Raw genomic sequence first — 15,973 nt, forward strand, 5'->3', positions numbered from 1 at the left:
CTTCTGTGTTGTGTTACTCTGGCGCCTTTGCTGAAATCAATCAACAGTGAATGTATGGGTCTATTTCTGGATTCTTTCTTCTGTTCCATTGATCTACTTGTCCTTAGGCCAACCTCTCATTGTCCTGATGACTGTAGCATAATAGTAAGTCTTGAAATCAATTCCTTGTTATTTTTGTCTGGAATTTCAATTCTACCTTTTTTTTTTAACAGGTGGGTAGTGTATAGGTTTACAGCATACGTACTCAACCTGGTTTGATATCTCTTAGCATATCAGTCTAACTCCTAACGTTGTCACTTGTTTGCATCTTTGTGGAAGTCAATCTTTACTTCCTATGTTCCAGATGGAACCTCTTGATTTTACATGGGGATTTCACTCTTTTGCAGACGCTTGACACTGAGTATCATTTTGCAAACTGCGCACACTATCACTTTAAAAAAATCTCCCTTGCAGCCTTTTTTTGCTTGGACATATTTCCTTCTTGATTTAATCATACTCTTTTAGGGTAAAAATTTAATTAGGATTATATAGTTTTTATAATCAATGGTTGTGGTGGAGTTGCTGGTTGTCCCACAATATCTGATCTGTCCATTTGCAGAGTAAAAGAATTTTTATCTGGGCAGATGGCTGTCTTGCTAAGGACTACATTTCCCAGCCTCCCTTGGAGCTAGCTGTCGCCAATGAGATGCAAGTGGGAGGGATATATAAGCAAATCACCGTTCCTGCTCTTTAAAGGAAACTGTGTTTGCCCTTTCCCTGTTTCTGCTAATGAGAAGGTAGATGCAGTGGAGAGGGAGGAGAGCAACACCACAGGTACCATAAAGGAACAAAACATAAGGAGCCTGAGGCCCTGACACCTTGAAGCTGTTATATGAGCTAGTTATGCCCAGGCTGTACTGAGAAATAATTTCTATCTTTGTGAGCCCCTAGAATTTTGGATCTCAGTCAGATCAGCCAAACCTATATCCTAATATAATAATTAGATTTACCAATATCATTTAGTAACTTATTTGTTCATCATTGCCTCTTGATACTCCTTCCTTTTTGGTTTCTATTTTTTTAAAATAAATTTATTTATTATTTATTTATTTATTTATAGCTTCATTGGGTCTTCTTTGCTGCACACAGGCTTTCTCTCTAGTTGCGACGAGCAGGGACCACTCTTCATTGCGGTGCATGGGCTTCTCATTGCGGTGGCTTCTCTTTGTTGCAGAGCTCTAGGTGCACGGGCTTCAGTAGTTGTGGCATGCGGGTTCGGGAGTTGTGGCTTGTGGACGCTAGAGTGTAGGCTCAGTAGTTGTGGCACACGGGCTTAGTTGCTCCACAGCATGTGCTGTCTTCCCAGACCAGGGCTCAAACCCATGTCCCCTGCATTGGCAGGTGGATTCTTAACCACTGAGCCACCAGGGAAGTCCCAGGTTTCTATTTTTTAATTTATTTATTCATTTATTTGGTTGCACCAGGTCTTAGTTGCAGCAGGCAGGCTCTTTAGTTGCTGTTCACTGGCTCCTTAGTTGCAGCAGTGGGCTCCTTAGTTGTGGCATGCAAACTCTTAGTTGTGGCAAGCATGTGGGATCTAGCTCCTTGACCAGGGATCGAACCCAGGCCCCCTGCGTTGGGAGTGCGTAGTCTTATCCACTGCACCACCAGAGGAGTCCCCAGTCTCTATTTCTTCTTGGTAGAGAACATCTCTTAGGAGTTTTTTCATCAAAAGTTTGGGGGATGAAAAATTCTTGGTTTTTGTAAGTTTGAAGATGTTTTCATTTTGTTTAGTGATAGTTTAGCTAGGTATATTATTCTGTTAGTAATTAATTTCCCTCAATACCCGGAATACCTGAAGGTATTATTGCATTGTTTTCTTATCTCTTTTGTTGTTGAGAATTCTCATTTCAGTTTATTTATCATTTCTTTGTGAGCAACCTTTTTTCACCTTCAGGGTTGCTTTTAAGATTTTTCTCTTCATCTTTGATATTGTGAATGTATCTAGGTGGAATTTTAATTTTTATTTATTTAGCGTGGCATTTGTTGGGCTTCTTTATTTTGAGAACACACATCTTTTTTCACTTCTAGAAAATTCTCAGCTATTATCTCTTTGAATATTGCTCTCTTGTAATTCCTTCTACATCATACTTATGGAAATTTCTGTGATATTTATTCTTGATCTTCTAATGTTATTTTCTATTTCTCTTAACTTCTCTCTCATATTTTCCATCACTTTTTCTATATTGCCTTCTAAATGAATTCTTCAGTGCAATCTTTCTATTACCCAGCTCTCTCTTCATCTAGTTTACAGTTTATTCCATCTTTTGAGCTGTTATGTCAATGATTATAATTTTTTATATCCATTTGTTCTTGATTCATATCTGTTTTATATCATGTTTTTTGTTGTTACTTTCCTTGTCTCTTTCTGAAGCTTGAGCATGTTTATTTAAAAGCATTTCTAAGAAGGGTTCATTCTTTGAACTTTAACAGTAGTGAATTCATCTCCTGATTGAACTTGGAAGTGGATTCATCCCCAGTCAAGCCTCCAGATAAAAACACAGCCTAGTTGACACTTTGCAGCCATGTGAGACCTTAGTCAAAGGAAGAAGCTAACCTCTGCCTGGACTTTTGACCCACAGAAACCATGTGAAAATAAAGTGTGTTGTTTTAACTCATTAGATTTGAGATAATTTGCTTGAAGATTAGAGGACTAATTATACATGTCCCTATATTTGAGTTATAGCTTATGAAGTTCTGTCTTTAGTATGAGTGAAGCTCTTGGAACTTATGTACACTGAATGGGGTAGTCCACCAAAATGTGAACAGTGGTTATACATGGATGAGAGACCATGGGTTATTTTTATTCTCCTCTATACTTTTTAGTATACCAAGTTTTAAAATATGATATCTATCTAAAACAGCCAAAACTATTTGCTTAAAGTAAACATTTTGTTAAAGAATAATAACATAGAGAAAATGGTGCAGATCTTAAATGTTCAGTTTGGTGAATTTTTACAAAGTGAACACATCTATGTAATCACCATCGAGGACAAGAATTAGAATATTAGCATCCTAGAAGCCTCTCCTCTTGTTTCTTCAGTCGTTAACTCCAAAAAGATAATCATGAATTTGACTTTTATCACCAGAGGTAAGTTTTGCTTGTTTTTGAACCTTTTATAAGTGGAATCATTGAGTATATTTATTTGTTTCTGACTTATATCATTGAACATTGTGTTTGTGAAGTTCATAATGTTGTCCTGTGTAGTGATAATTCAATCATTTTTAATGTTTTTTAGTATTCTGTTGTGTGGTTATATCAAACTTAACTATATTATACCACTGATGGATATTTAGGTAGTTTCCAGTTTGGGATTTGCTATGGACTGAATGTTTGTGTACTCTCAAAGTCCATATGTTGGAATCTTAACCCCAATATGGTGGTATTGGGAGAGGGTCTATGTGAGATGATTAGCCCATGAGGGTGGAGCCCTCATGAATGGGATTAGTACCCTTATAAAAGGGACCCCAGAGAGCTCGCTCACTCTCTTTCTGCCAAGTGAGGATATAAGAAAAGTCAGCAGTCTGCAACCTGGAAGAGGCTTCTCACCAGAAGCCAATCATGCTGACACCGTGATCTTCAACTTCCAGCCTCCAGAACTGTGAGAAATAAAAATGTCTGTTGTTTGTTAACCACTCAGTCTATGGTATTCTGTTACAGCAGCCTGAACTGACTAAGACAGGGCTATTATGAATAAAACTGCCATGAACATTTGTAGGCATGTCTTTTGTTAAATATATGTATGCATTTTTTTGTTGACTATATACCTAGGATGTATATACATACATTCAGCTTTAGTAGATAGTGCTTTTGTTTTCAAAGTGTTTATGCCAATTTTTTCTCCAACCAGCAGAATATGAGCATTTCACTTGCCCTGCATCCTTGCCAACACTTGGCTTTATCAATTAAAAATTTTTAATTTAGTGTGTACGAAGGTATCTCATAGTGGTTTGACTTGCATTTTCTTTTTTTTTTTTTTTTTTTTTTTTGCATTTTCTTGATAATTAATGATGTTGGGCACCTTTTCAGATATTCATTGGTTATCTGGATATCCTCTTTTTTGATGCCCCTATACAAGTCTTTTGCCCATTTTCTAAATGAAGTTGTCTTTTTCACATTACTTTGTGGGAACTCATCATATATTCTGGACATGAGTTCCTTTGTTGGAAATATGTATTGCAAATATCTTATTCCACTCTAATTTACATTTTTGTTCTGTTGATGGTTTTTGTGTGGTGTGTGAACAAAACTCCTTATGCCAATGAAGTCTAATTTGTTGATTATTTTTTAAAGACTAGAACTCTTTGTGTCCTACTTAAGAAATATTTTCTTAGCCCACGATCTATTTCCAATTCTCTTATGTTTTCTTAAAGGTTTATTGTTTTATCTTTTACATTTAGGTCTATTGTCCAACAGAAATTTATTTCTACACATGGTGTGGCAGGGGTCAAGATTCCTTTTTTTCCTATATGGATATCCAGTTGACTCAGTACCATTTACTAAAAAGAGCTACCTTTCTCCCATTGCATTGTAGGGACATCTTTGTCACAAAGCAAGTGACTAAATATGTATGGGTCTCTATATGCACTCTTTATTCTGTTCTGTGGTTCTGTGGGCCTTTTTTTCTATCCTTGCTAATATCACACCATCGATTTCTTCAAATTTATAATTCTTGATGGTGTAAGTCTTTAATTTTGTACTTCTTCAATGTTGTATTGGCTCTTATTGTCCCTTTTATTTCTTTTTTTTTAATTTCTTTTTTATTTTTATTTTTTGCTGCGTTGGGTCTTCATTGCTGCTCAAGGGCTTTCTCTAGTTGCTGCAGGCAGGGGCTACTCTTCATTGTGGTGTGCGGCCTTCTCATTGCGGTGGCTTCTCTTGTGGCAGAGCATGGGCTGTAGGCGCATTGGCCTCAGTAGTTGTGGTGCACAGGCTCAGTAGTTGTGGCTCGTGGGTTCTAGAGCACAGGCTCAGTAGTTGTGGTGCACAGTAGTTGCTCCGCAGCATGTGGGATCTTCCTGGGCCAGGGCTTGAACCGTGTTCCCTGCAATGGCAGGCGGACTCTTAACCACTGAACCACCAGGGAAGCCCAGCCCTTTTATTTCTATTATATTTTGGAATCAACTTGTAAATTTCCACAAATATTTGCTGAAATGTTGGTTGGAATTACATTGAATCTATGGATCAATTTGAGGAGAATTATATTCTTTCCAATATTGAATCTTTTGATCCATGAACATAGTATATCTTTTTAGGTCATTAATTTTTCACAGTAATGATTTGCAGTTTCATGTATAGAGATCTTGTCTATCGTTTTCCCCTAGGTACTTGATGTTTTCTGATAGTATTGTAAATGGTATCATTGTTTATTTTTCATCTTGTAGTTGTTTATTGCTAGTATATAGAAAGGCAATTGATTTTTTTTTTTTTTTTTTTTGCGGTACGCGGGCGTCTCACCGCCGCGGCCCCTCCCGTTGCGGAGCACAGGCTCCGGATGCGCAGGCCCAGCAGCCATGGCCCACGGGCCCAGCCGCTCCAAGGCATGTGGGATCTTCCCAGACCGGGGCACGAACCCGTGTCTCCTGCATAGGCAGGTGAACTCTCAACCACTGCGCCACCAGGGAAGCCCGGCAATTGATTTTTTTGATGTTGACATTTTAGCCAGGGACTTTGCTAAATTCACTTATTAAATCTAATCATTTATTTTTTAATTCTTGTGGGTCTTCTATGTATACAGTCAGGTTGTCTATGAATAGTAACAGTTTGTTCTTTCTTTCCAGTTGTTATGCTTTAAATTTTTTTATTGCTTTATCCCACGGAATAGGATCTCATGTTGTCTGTGAATAGTAACAGTTTGTTCATGTTGTCTGTGAATAGTAACAGTTTGTTCTTTCTTTCCAGTTGTTATACTTAAAATTTTTTTATTGCTTTATTGCACTGAATAGGATCTCCTCTACAATATTGAATAGAAGTGGTGATAGTGAACAGCCTTATCTTCTTCCTAACCTCTGGAGGAAAATTTTCAATATTTTGCAATTAAGTATGATGTTTGCTGTACTTTATGGTAGATATTTTATTAGATTAAGGAAATTTCCGGTCTTCTAGTTATTAAGAATTTTTATTCTGAATGAATATTAAATTTTATTGAATGCTTTTTATGCATCTACTGAGATGGTCATATGATTCTGATTCTTTATTTTGTTAATATTGTGAATTATGTTGACTTTTTAAAAATTTTTTTTTTTTTTGCGGTACGTGGGCCTCTCACTGTTGTGGCGTCTCCCATTGTGGAGCACAGGCTCCGGACGCGCAGGCCCAGCGGCCAAGGCTCACGGGCCCAGCCGCTCCGCAGCATGTGGGATCCTCCCGGACTGGGGCACGAACCCATGTCCCCTGCATCGGCAAGTGGACTCTCAACCACTGCGCCACCAGGGAAGCCCTAAAAAGATTTTATAATTGTTAAATCACCCTTGCTTCCTGGAATGAATCCCCGTAGATCATGGTATGTTATTGACAGCACTTGATAATTTTTTTTTAATTTAGCCTTTTTAATTGGTGTGTAATGGTATCCCATGTGGTTTTTTTTTTTAATTAATTAATTTTATTTTATTTTTGGCTGCGTTGGGTCTTTGTTGATGCACGAGGGCTTTCCTGTGGTTGTAGCGAGGGGGGCTACTCTTCATTGCTACACGCAGGCTTCTCATTGCGGTGGCTTCTCTTGTTGCAGAGCATGGGCTCTAGGCGTGCGGGCTTCAGTAGTTGCAGCATACGGGCTCAGTAGTTATGGCTCACAGGGTCTAGAGTGCAGGCTCAGTAGTTGCGGTGCACCAGTTTAGTTGCTCTGCAGCATGTGGGATCTTCCTGGACCAGGGCTCAAACCTGTGTCCCCTGCATTGGCAGGCGGATTCTTAACCACTGCACCACGAGGGAAGCCCCCTTGTGGTTTTAATATGAACTTCCCTAGTGACTAGAGAATGAAATTGAGCATCTTTTCATCTACTTATTTACCATTCATATATCTTCTTTTGTGAAGTGACTGCTTAAATCTTTTGCCCATTTGAAGTATTGCCTTTTTATTGAGTTTTGAGAGTTCTTCACATATCCTGGTTGAGTTTTTGTTGGCTATGAGATTTGCAAATATTTTCTCTCAATCTGCAGTTTATCTTTCATTCTCTTTTTTTTTTAAGTTATTTTTATTTATTTATTTAGGCTGTGCTGGGTCATTTTGGTTGCAGCACACGGGATCTTCATTGTGGCATGTGGGATCTTTAGTTGCGGCATGCGGACTTCTTAGCTGCAGCATGCAAACTCTTAGTTGCAGCAGGCATGCAGGATCTAGTTCCCTGACCAGGGATTGAACCTGGGCCCCCTGCATTGGGAGCACAGAGTCTTACCCACTGGACCACCGTGGAAGTCCCTATCTTTCATTCTCTTAACAGTGCCTTTTACAGAAGCAAAATTTAAAATTTTTGATATAACATAATTTATCAATTTTTTCTGTTATATGCCATGCTTTTGGTGTTATACCTAAGAATGGTTTGGTTATTCCAAAGTCACAAAGACTTTTCCCCCATATTTTCTTTTAAAAGTTTTATTATTTTACTGTTATCATTTGGGTCTATGATGAATTTTGAGTTAATTTTTGGGTAACACGTGACAAAGATTGACAATCTTTTTTTCAATATTGCTATCCAAATTATTAAAATCCATTTGTTGAAAAACAACAACAACCAGCTATTCTTTCTCAGTAAAAGTGCCTTTGCACCTTTGTAAGAAATCAGCTGGACAAACTTGTGTGATTCTATTTCTGGATTCTATTCCTTGCTCCATTGATCCATGTATCTATCCCTTGACCAGTTCCACAGTAATTACTGTTGCTTTATAGAAAGTCTTAAAGTAGATAGTGTGAATCCTGAAACTTTGTTCTTCTTTTTCAAAATTGTTTTGGCTATTCTGGTTCCTTTGCCTTTCCATGTAAATTTTAGAATCAGCTTGTTGATTTTTACAGAAAAGCCTGCTAGGACTTTGGGATTAGACTGAATCTGTAGATCAACTTGGAGATAACTGACAGCTTAACAAAATTCAGTCTTCCAATCCATGAACATGGTATACCTCTCCATTTATTTAGGTATTTAAAATTTTTTTCATTAGTGTTTTATAGTCTTCAGCATGCAGATTTATACCCAAGTATTTCATTTTTTCCAGTGCTATTTCTTAATTTTAGGTTCCAGTTATTCATTGTGAGTATATAAAATACTTTTTTGGGGGGGGGCTTCCCTGGTGGCGCAGTGGTTGAGAGTCCGCCTGCCGATGCAGGGGACACGGGTTCGTGCCCTGGTCCAGGAAGATCCCACATGCTGCGGAGCGGCTGGGCCCGTGAGCCATGGCCGCTGAGCCTGCGCATCCGGAGCCTGTGCGCCACAGCGGGAGAGGCCACAACAGTGAGAGACCTGCGTACTACAAAAAAAACAAAGAAAAAACTTTTTTTTTTTTTGGTATATTGACTTATGTGATCTTGCTAAACTTATTAGTTCTAAAGGATTTTTCACATAGACAATCATGTTACCTATGAATAGAAGGAGATTTCTTCCTTTCCAAGCCGTATGCCTCGTTTATTGCCTTATTGAACTGGCTGGGAATTCTCTTATGTTGCTGAGCAGGAGTAGCGAGAAAGGGCGTCCTTGTTTCCGATCTTAAGGGGAAAACATTCCGTCTTTCATAATTATGTATGATGTGAATAATCCAACATCAAATTCCAAACCAAAGGTCTGCTTTCTAGGGCCTTAGTAAGCAGAATTAAAGTGAAAGTGGAGTGCCACTAATGTTTTAGGCAGTGTAATCCCAGGAAAGCTGAAGTGGGAAAAAGGAAAGGAGGGAGAACCAATGTGAAGGTACATTATTGAGCTGGCCACTGCTTGATGTTAATCACAATTGATTGCTTCATCTCATGGAACTGTCTTGCACATGCCTGGGCATTGAGTGGATCCATGGCATTTCCAGCACCAGCAGCCACAGGGAAGCACATGGGGGTAGAAGGCAGAAATGCTATCATGCTGTGTCCGTGTGGAGTTAAACAGAGCCCATGCAAAATTGGTTGGGACAAAACAACTGGCCAAGACTCTTGTAGACTAGTGGAGCTGAGAGGATTCAAGCTGGCATATGAGAGCATATGAGAAGTTTATGGTCCAAATCTATCTCATCTGTTTTTTAGATTTTCATTTGTATACACGCATATACTTTAAAATATCAAGTAGGTCCACAGGCTTATTATAAAAACTGCAGTCTCTTATCCTCCATCCCCAAATTCTTCCATTTTCTGCTCCCCAGGGCCAAGCAACTTCTACTCTTTTAACTACTGCTTTTGGAATTTACCTCTACATCACACAATAATATGCTTTATTATTCCTCCCCCATCCCCCCCCCCCCGCCCAGTTTTAGGCATTATCTGTCAACTTTCCACAATAGAAAATGAGGAACTGTCTGGCTTCCACCAGCACCACCCCTCCCTCTACCTTGCACACACACACACTTCCTATCCCACCATTCTTCCAATAGAGTTTAAATCATAATTTAAAGTTTACATTATTATGATTACATAAACTCTATTCACCGTTGTGCCATGTAGAACACGATAGTTATTTTTCTTTTCTTCCACAATCTTTTGTTTTCTTCGTAGTTAATACTGTCTAGTTTTTATTTGTTTGCTTAGTTTTCTGTCTGATTATCATGAATTCATCCCCAATCCTTCTCCAACAGAACCAACAGCCTCTTGATACATCCAAGCACATTTCCCAACTGCGTCATCTTGGAAACGTTTTTCACAGACCTTTCTTGTCTCTTCCAATTTCTTCTGGCTGCTCTCCAAGCCTATTTGGCTCTCCCTTCATCAATAGCTTGAGGATTCACATGATTTCTCTTATGCGTTGATTTCTCACCTTAACCTCTTTCTCGATTTATTCCCTGTCTTAGTGGTGCACATTCTCTAGTAAATTCCCAAGAAAGGATGTTACAAACCAAACCTGGGTCTACTTGCCCACACGCAGTAAAGCCAATCTATTGACACCAGGTCGTGGTGAAGGAAAGTGCAGGGCATCAAGCAAGGAGTCCAGGTAGCTAGTGCTTAAAAGGCCCAAACTTCCCAAAGGCTTTCAGGGAAAGGGTTTTAAAGATAGGGTGAGGGAGGGGGTTGTGGGGTATGTGATCAGCTCAGGGACATTCTTCTGATTGGTTGGTGGTGAGGTAATTGGGAGTCAACATCATCAACCTTCTGGTTCCAACTGGTCTGGGGTCTAATGTGCTTGTGGGGAGCATAGAGGTAACTTCTTCCACCTGGTGCGGGTTTCAGTATCTGCAAAACAACTCAAAGGATATAGCCCAGAATATTACCTATAGCCCTTGAGAAGAAACTAAACGTCATTGGCTTTGTTTAATGGCTAAACTATTATTTTGTCTTGCTTGACTGTTTTCCTTTCTTTCTGATTTTTCTCACTTCTCTGATTAAATTTATTCTTTGACTAAAGTTTTTCTACAGACAAAAGGCAGGAGGAGGACATGGCAGGATGGAATGGGTGTTCTGTTCTGGGAAGGTGCCATAGGGTCCTGCTCTGTTACAGATGCATGGGAGTTAAAATTTTTGAGACCATTCATTTCTGAAAATCTTTATTCTATGCTCACAATTGATAGTTTGGCTGGGTATAGAATTCTAAGTTTGATATATATGTTTCTCTGGATTTTGAAGGCATTGTGGTCTAAATCAGTGTTGCTCTTAAGAAATCTGATGCCATTCTGATTTTTAAAAATTTTAAATTTTATTTATTTATTTTTTTGGCCGAGCCACTTGACATTTGGGATCCCAGTTCCCTGACCAGGGACCTAACTCATGTCCCCTGCATTGGAAGTGCAGAGTCCCAACCACTGGACTGCCAGGGAAGTCTCCCATTCTGATTTTTGATGCTTTGTGTAAAATCTAGTTTTTCCCTCTCTGGGAGTTTGTATGATTTTTCATTTGTTCTTAGTGATCTAAACTTTCACAATGATATGTCTTAGTGTGCCAATAGCATCCATTTTGTTCAATACTTGGTGGGCATCTTCAATCTGGAAACTCATGTAATTTAATTCAGAGACATTTACTTGAATAACTTATTGGATGAGTACCCCTCCCCCTTTTATTTTCTCTATTCTTTGTGAGATTTCTTTTATTTGGATGTTAGATCTCCCAGGTTGATTCTCTAATTTTCATGTCTTTTCTCTCTAACGCTTTGTCCTTTTGCTCTGCTTTCTGGGAAATTGCCTAATCTGCAACCTTATCTTCTAAACTTACCACTAAGCTTTTAATTTGTTCTATGCAAGAGAGATTTTTTTCTTCTCAGAACATTCCTTTTTAATAACATCCTGTACTTGTTTAATATGTGCTATATCTCTTATGTCTTTGATGCTACAGATGATAACTTTTTGGCATTTTCTTCTTATCATCATCATGTGTGTTCCCTCCAAGTTGCTTTTTATCTGTTTGTTATTGTTTGGAGCTTCCCTTATGTGCCCAGTGATCCTTGGCTTCTACACACAGAGTCTGCTCGGAAACTCAAAGCTCAGAGCTGGCTGCCCACCAAGGACTCCACTGAAGCATGATCTGACTAGCCTCTTTCACTGAGCAACTTCTTTTTTTAAAAAAATTTTTAATATAATTTTTTAAATTAATTAATTAATTAATTTGTCTGTGTTGGGTCTTTGTTGCATGAGGGCTTTCTCTAGTTGCAGTGAGCAGGGGCTACTCTTCATTGCGGTGTTGCGGTGCGGTGGCTTCTCTTGTTGCAGAGCATGGGCTCTAGGCACGCGGGTTTCAGTAGTTGCAGCACACGGGCTCAGTCGTTGCAGCACACGGGCCCTAGAGTGTGCGGGCTTCAGTAGTTGCAGCACATGGGCTCAGTAGTTGTGGCTCGCAAGGCTCTAGAGCGCAGGCTCAGTAGTTATGGCTCATGGGCTTTGTTGCCCCGCAGCATGTGGGATCTTCCTGGACTGGGGCTCAAACCTGTGTCCCCTGCATTGGCAGGTGGATTCTTAACCACTGAGCCACCAGGGAAGTCCTCACTGAGCAACTTCTGATGTCACTGCCTTTAGGTCTCTCTTCCTAGGTTTCTCAAATTTGCAAAGATCTTTTGCTCTCTTGCCTGGAGGTTCATACTAAGCCTGGTTGCCATGTAGGAGTATTAATATTCAATGTGAAGACCTTCACGTAATTCTCCCATTTTCAGTGTGATGCCCCTGCCCCCAGCTGGATCTGCTCTTCCCCAGTGCAGAGTCCCATGGCTTTACCCACTCCAGGGAATAATATTCTCTCTCTACTATATCTCAGGGATGTAGTAGAGAAAGTCACCTTGGGAGATGGGATCTTGATTACTAACCGCCTTTTAAACTCTCTTTCAACAAGTCCCCTGTGGTTCCCTCTGCTTCCAGAAGTACCTGATACTCAATTCCTGAACCTTTGGGGGTTCTGTGTGTCCTAGACTTTCCTCACTGCCAGTTTAAGACTCAGTTTTTTTGCATCCACTAAGTCAATTCCCACTTGTCGGTTTGCTTTCCAATTTCGAAATTATCCCATTTTCTTTGTCATTGTAGTACTTAACAAATTCCTTTTCTGCCACTTTTAAAGGTGTTTCAGGAGGGAGCAGGGGTAAATGCCTGTGCCTAATCTGCTGTCTATATGCCCACTTCGGCAGCACACATATTAATCTTCCGTCTGTAACCAGGAACCCTGGCTGTTCTTTTTTCATTATATGAATTCTTTTTGATATTTCCCAAAACATCTTAGTCATTGTAATCACAGGTACCCTCTGATCTCTTTCTCCTGGATCTATCATCTGAGGATTGTGGGATGGATGGCAGGGAGGGGGTGGTGGTGGTGGTAGTGTTGGGTGGGTGGGTGAGGGTGAGGCAAGCTTATTGCTTTTGCCACTGACTCTGTCTTATGACTGCTTTTGTTTTGTAATTTTGTCTTTGTGAGCTCATCTGCAGGAACCTTTGTCTGTGGGAACACTGGGCAGCCTAGGTTGAGGTCATGGCCCTCTAGGGAGTGTTTGCATTTGTTTCTGCCCAGTGCCCACAGGCATCTCCAGCCAGGGACCCTTTTCTGTGTTAACTTCTTGCTTTCAGAGTCTCCTGAACACAAGGGAAGCAGGGTAGTGTAAATTTAAATCTCAAAGCCCTTGGGGCTAAGTCTGTGGTTACAACTTCCCAGAGCCCAGGCTCTAGCAGATGAGCTGACGGGTGATCTGTCTGAGCAGAGAGTGGGTTGTTTTTTTTTTAAATCCTTGCCCACTTTTTCACCGAGACTATAACTCTGAAGAGTCTGGCTTGGAGGTGGGTCTCATTTACAACTCCTGGCCTTGTGGTGCCCAAAGCCTTATTTCTCGTCCCCACAGGGGCTGTAACATCCAACCCCAGGCGGCTGAGACCCACAGCTCCACCCTGCCCGTGCCAGCACTTCACCGATACTAGCCCTCCTGATTCCTGCTCTGGTTTTCAGCTCCTTCTTTGTTTTTATCCCTGGGGAGTTCCCTTCCTTTCTTGCAAGCTCAGCCATGCATTTAAAAGGATGTTTGTTATATTTTCGCCACCATTTTCCAAGTAGTGTTTTGTAGCAGGAGGGTTTTCTGCAGCGTAACTCACAATTGTGTTGGAAATAAAAGTCCTGTATTTTTTGCTGGTTTCTACTGTCTTCTGCATCTCAGCGTTCCCCACAGCAGAGCATCAATAGAGGCCCCTGTGAATAGTGAAACCAGGAGTTGAATTGCCGCGATTGGTGTCCTACTCACCTAATCAGCGATTTTGCCAAAGGCGCAGCAAAGCGAGTCAGGGCTCCTCTGGCGGTCCTGCTGTCTGGAGCAGGGGTCTCAGAGAACATTCCAGATCCATCCTGGGCTGGACCCAGCCTACCCGTGGGTACTGTCTGATGTCCTGCCAGCCCTCCCAGGCATCCTGCCCTCCAGCCACACACCTGATCACAAGCTCCGTCTCACCTTTCTTTACCTCCGTCTCACCCTTCTTTGAACTTGCTGTTCCCACCCCCTCGCTCAGGCAGGGTGCCCACCCAGAGCCTCTGAAGCGCTGCCCGTAGAGCTTCGCTGGGGCGGTTTTCTCCCTTGACCGGCCTGCGCCACCAGACACGGGGGGGGGAGGCCGGGCCGGGCTGCTTTCTCCTTTGTATCTTCGGCATCTTCATGGTAACAGCGTAAACAGCCGGGGCGCTCCATAAACGTGCGGCTAGAGCATGAACGAGAGAGCCGGCATTCCCAGAGAACCAGCTCCAAGCACGGAGTTCCGATTTTACAAAATTAGAGCAGCTGTTATAGTCTGGTTGCTGTAACATCCTGGGCCGGGGGGTGGGGGGGGTGGGTGCGGGGAGGGACTCCTCCCCCAGCCCCTCCCCTCCCCCTCTCGCGGGTGCGTGGGGCTCCCCGGCCCAAGTTTGAGAAGACATCTCTTTCCACAAGGGGAACTGGGTGTGTGTCTCCCCAGAGCTGTGGCCCCCAGCAGCTTTGTCTCTGTGGGTGCCTTGGCTGCCAAGGTAGTACACGGATGAAAGGAGGTCGCAGTGACCCGCTCACAGTGAGTTTACAAAGCACTTCCCCTCTGATGAAGACAAACTAGGAAGGGACTCGGCCAAGATCACACAAGCTGGGGGTGGGATGTGAGGAGTCGGGGTGTTAGGGCTGCCTTATCCAGCGGCCAAGAGCTGCGCGCGTCACCACCGAGTGAGCCCCGAGCGCTGAAATTCTGAACTGAGATGTGCCTTAGTGTAAAATACACACCAGAGTTCAAAGACTTAGTGTGAAAAATCAAAAGGGTAAACGTCTCATTAAGAATTTTAAATATTTATGACATGTCACGATGATAATATTTTGCATGTATTAGCTTAAATACAAATATTATTAGAATGAATTCCACCAGTTTCTTTTGACTTTGTTGTAATGAAGCTACCAGAAAAGGTACAATGACCCACGTGGGTTGTGTTTGTGGCTGGTGTCTTTTTTCTGTGGGAAGTACTGGTCTAGAGTGTGGGCCACGTGATTCCTAAGCAGACCTTCCTTCACTCACGGCCCCGGGCACCACCTGGTGGGTGGTGTCTCTGCACGCCCCAGATGTGGACTCTGCTACACCACCTAGGAGCTGTCTGACCTTCCCCAGGACAAGTCCTGGTTTCCTCATCTGAAAAGGGCACCGTTTTGCCCACAGGGAAACGAGATGGTTTTGAGGATCCAGGATTCAATAGAGCCCTTCCCGGTGGTCCACGCATATCTTCATCACAACAGCCACTGGGCCGTAGCAGCGAGAGGGCGGGGCCTTGCCTGCTGTAGGGTGAATGAATAAATGAGTGCTGGTTCAACCCCACTGAACGCTGGCTTATCAATGAAATAGTTCCCTTTGGCTGTGAAGACATTCTCGATCTGGTTTCCACCTTCACGTGTGTATCATATTCATGAGGTGCACAGCCATGGGCGCAACCAGATTTGAGAACGGCCACTGTCCTATTTTGGGATCCTTTGAAGCAGAGCCTGAGTTAAGGACTTCGGGGTGACCCCAGGAGGTAGGAGAGCAAGGCAGGAGAGGAGGAGAAGCGATGGGGTGTCCCCTGCTGTGGGTGAGAGAAGGCTGGTTTCCACCAGGAACTCTGGAAGCATACAGGAGGCCTCCCGGAATTGTTTTCTGGAAGACAGGAGGTGGGAGCATCTGTCCACTGGCTCCTGTCCTCTAGTGCAGAAGGTTGCTCAGGGGTCTTTACTCCCGACTCCTGAGCTGTCTAGTGGCTTCAGGAGGCCTTGGGAAAAGCCCCCTGGCAGAAAAGCTCCTGCCTGAGATGGCACGAGTCATGCTGAGTCAGGACTGTCCACCTCATTGCAGCTGAAATCAGAGGTGGAACAAGGAGATGTGATGTGG

At 42.1% G+C, this 15,973-nt stretch overlaps 1 long non-coding RNA gene across 1 annotated transcript; it reads left to right on the forward strand.

Annotated features, from left to right (window-relative positions):
- The first annotated feature begins 765 nt into the window (after positions 1-765).
- Positions 766-2,657, forward strand: LOC113620204 (uncharacterized). Its single transcript, XR_003432688.1, has 2 exons — positions 766-813; positions 2,473-2,657. It is a non-coding gene; the product is annotated as an uncharacterized LOC113620204 (long non-coding RNA).
- Positions 2,658-15,973: the final 13,316 nt, after the last annotated feature.

Source organism: Aethalodelphis obliquidens, unplaced genomic scaffold (genome assembly GCF_003676395.1).
Source record: "Aethalodelphis obliquidens isolate GAN/ISIS:26980383/991018 unplaced genomic scaffold, ASM367639v1 scaffold7, whole genome shotgun sequence".
Lineage (NCBI taxonomy): Eukaryota > Metazoa > Chordata > Mammalia > Artiodactyla > Delphinidae > Aethalodelphis > Aethalodelphis obliquidens.